At 47.0% G+C, this 2,500-nt stretch overlaps 6 non-coding genes across 6 annotated transcripts; all 6 read right to left on the bottom strand.

The window, feature by feature from the left end:
- Window positions 1-16: 16 nt before the first annotated feature.
- trnak-uuu (transfer RNA lysine (anticodon UUU)) lies at window positions 17-89 on the bottom strand. Its single transcript has one exon. It is a non-coding gene; the product is annotated as a tRNA-Lys (tRNA).
- Window positions 90-681: 592 nt separating this feature from the next.
- On the bottom strand, window positions 682-822 carry LOC135781914 (U4 spliceosomal RNA). Its single transcript, XR_010545321.1, has one exon. It is a non-coding gene; the product is annotated as a U4 spliceosomal RNA (small nuclear RNA).
- A 584-nt stretch (window positions 823-1,406) lies between these two features.
- On the bottom strand, window positions 1,407-1,488 carry trnas-uga (transfer RNA serine (anticodon UGA)). The gene has a single exon. It is a non-coding gene; the product is annotated as a tRNA-Ser (tRNA).
- Window positions 1,489-1,613: 125 nt separating this feature from the next.
- Window positions 1,614-1,685, bottom strand: trnah-gug (transfer RNA histidin (anticodon GUG)). Its single transcript has one exon. It is a non-coding gene; the product is annotated as a tRNA-His (tRNA).
- Window positions 1,686-1,863: 178 nt separating this feature from the next.
- On the bottom strand, window positions 1,864-1,945 carry trnas-aga (transfer RNA serine (anticodon AGA)). Its single transcript has one exon. It is a non-coding gene; the product is annotated as a tRNA-Ser (tRNA).
- A 94-nt stretch (window positions 1,946-2,039) lies between these two features.
- trnak-uuu (transfer RNA lysine (anticodon UUU)) lies at window positions 2,040-2,112 on the bottom strand. The gene has a single exon. It is a non-coding gene; the product is annotated as a tRNA-Lys (tRNA).
- Between the last annotated feature and the right edge of the window lie 388 nt (window positions 2,113-2,500).

Below are 2,500 nucleotides of genomic sequence, written 5' to 3'. Positions count from 1 at the left end.
GATCGAGGCTACTCATCGCCCGAACAGGGACTTGAACCCTGGACCCTCAGATTAAAAGTCTGATGCTCTACCGACTGAGCTATCCGGGCTCACACCTGAGTTCCAGGGCTTCACGCCTCAGCCAAGTACGGGACTTCAGTACCATGTCCTGTTAGCTACTCTTTGGTCTATGGACAGGTTTAATATTACTAGAATGCCAGAATGAGCAGGAAACTGCTTCAGTCTTCAAACAGAGTGCGTATTATCTATTTAAGTGGAGAAATCTTGCTTCTGCATGAGACTCTCTTTACTTCAGGAAAAGCACTCTTCATCCAAAACGTCACCAGAGAGGCAACGTTTCTAAGCTCAAGGAAATGTAGCTACATCTACGTAACATGCCGAAGTGACTCTTGAGCTGCACGAGAAAAAGCACATTTGACAAAACGTGACCCTGCCCATGAAAACCCAGCTAAAATCTTTTTTGTGATTTGGTCTTTTCTACATAAAACCGTCCAACATACATAAAGGGTGTCGTTTGAAAACATCATCGTGATGTCCTTGGTACTGATTGCCACACAGAGGATGGAAATCAATGCGATGTCAAGTACCGGAATCAAACTTTGACGCTTTTAACCTCAGGACTATAAACATCAAAACAAACAAACACACACAACAAACTTCTCTTTGCAACAAACTCGTAAGTCTCTCAAGAGACTGTGAAAAATTGCCAAAGCTGACTGTATTTCAAGTCATCCTGGCGGGGTATTGGGTAAAGTTTTCAACCAGCAATGATCACGCCTCGGATAAACCTCATAGGCTACGATCTTGCCTCTGCGAAAGAATGATGGAAAAGGTCACGACCTCTCCTGTGCACATACCCGGACGCTGGACGACAGGGTGGTATTCAGGCTTTAAACTGAAATTAGACTTCAGGTACTGCTTTGCTGCATGTTGTGCCTTTTCAGCAGGTGAGAGATCTGCACAAAAAGTTTGTTCATTATCCGCTTTCTACTTAGAAAAGCAAAAGTGCAAATACACGTTTGAATTATTTAAGGAAAACAATCCGGGGGAGAGAATTGTGGGAATCCTGAAAACAAAGAGGGTAGAGCCATAGTCCTTAACCTCTCAGAAAATTGCTCAGGTCAGGATCAACTCGATTAGCGACGATCTACAACAGTTGTAAACAAAGTCTTGTTCCAGCTCTTCTATGGTTTCCTGCTGCACTGCTGCAGTATATGGTCAAAATGACAATGGAAGCCACATCACTTCACAACAGAGCCGATCTCTCACACACACAGGAGAAACTATGAAAGGCTGCATAGTTTTCCCACTGTGCAACCCATGGTACCAACTTGAGCTGCAGAAATAAAGCAAATCGTGAGCTGGAACATTCAACAAGAGAGAGGCCGAGCCAGGGACCAGACACTCGTAGTCGGCAGGGCTTGAACCTGCGCGGGGAGACCCCAATGGATTTCAAATCCATCGCCTTAACCACTCGGCCACGACTACAACAGGGTAACCTGGTGAGCTCTCTGGGCCTGGTGTGTGCTGGAAAAGAACTTGACGGTCGTGCAACCAGCCGATCACAAAAGGGGCAGGAGCGGGAAGACCCCAACAGACTTTCCCGGAAGGGCTGCCGTGACCCGGATTCGAACCGGGGTTGCTGCGGCCACAACGCAGAGTACTAACCACTATACGATCACGGCGTGCCACCGGGCTGCGCAAGAAAGATGCCTGCGGGTCTGCCTGAGTACAATGGGTGTGAGGGGACTGCCATTTCTATGCAGAAGTCAAAATCATTTTTGTATTTCTTTCAACGGCAAATCTTAAGCAGAAGCCCTCACGAAGTAGAGTCGGTCTACTCGAGAGTCTGAAGACTGAAGACGTAGTCGGCAGGATTCGAACCTGCGCGGGGAGACCCCAATGGATTTCTAGTCCATCGCCTTAACCACTCGGCCACGACTACATGCTGTCGCTGTTGGGAAACTTTATCCTTTCCCCGTTCCCTACGAAACGGAGCTCTAGACACAGCAGCACAAAAGGCGATCGAGGCTACTCATCGCCCGAACAGGGACTTGAACCCTAGACCCTCAGATTAAAAGTCTGATGCTCTACCGACTGAGCTATCCGGGCTCACACCTGAGTTCCAGGGCTTCACGCCTCAGCCAAGTACGGGACTTCAGTACCATGTCCTGTTAGCTACTCTTTGGTCTATGGACAGGTTAAATATTACTAGAATGCCAGAATGAGCAGGAAACTGCTTCAGTCTTCAAACAGAGTGCGTATTATCTATTTAAGTGGAGAAATCTTGCTTCTGCATGAGACTCTCTTTACTTCAGGAAAAGCACTCTTCATCCAAAACGTCACCAGAGAGGCAACGTTTCTAAGCTCAAGGAAATGTAGCTACATCTACGTAACATGCCGAAGTGACTCTTGAGCTGCACGAGAAAAAGCACATTTGACAAAACGTGACCCTGCCCATGAAAACCCAGCTAAAATCTTTTTTGTGATTTGGTCTTTT

Source organism: Paramisgurnus dabryanus, chromosome 23 (genome assembly GCF_030506205.2).
Source record: "Paramisgurnus dabryanus chromosome 23, PD_genome_1.1, whole genome shotgun sequence".
In the NCBI taxonomy this organism is placed as follows: domain Eukaryota; kingdom Metazoa; phylum Chordata; class Actinopteri; order Cypriniformes; family Cobitidae; genus Paramisgurnus; species Paramisgurnus dabryanus.
This window is presented reverse-complemented; position numbering and strand designations above follow the sequence as displayed.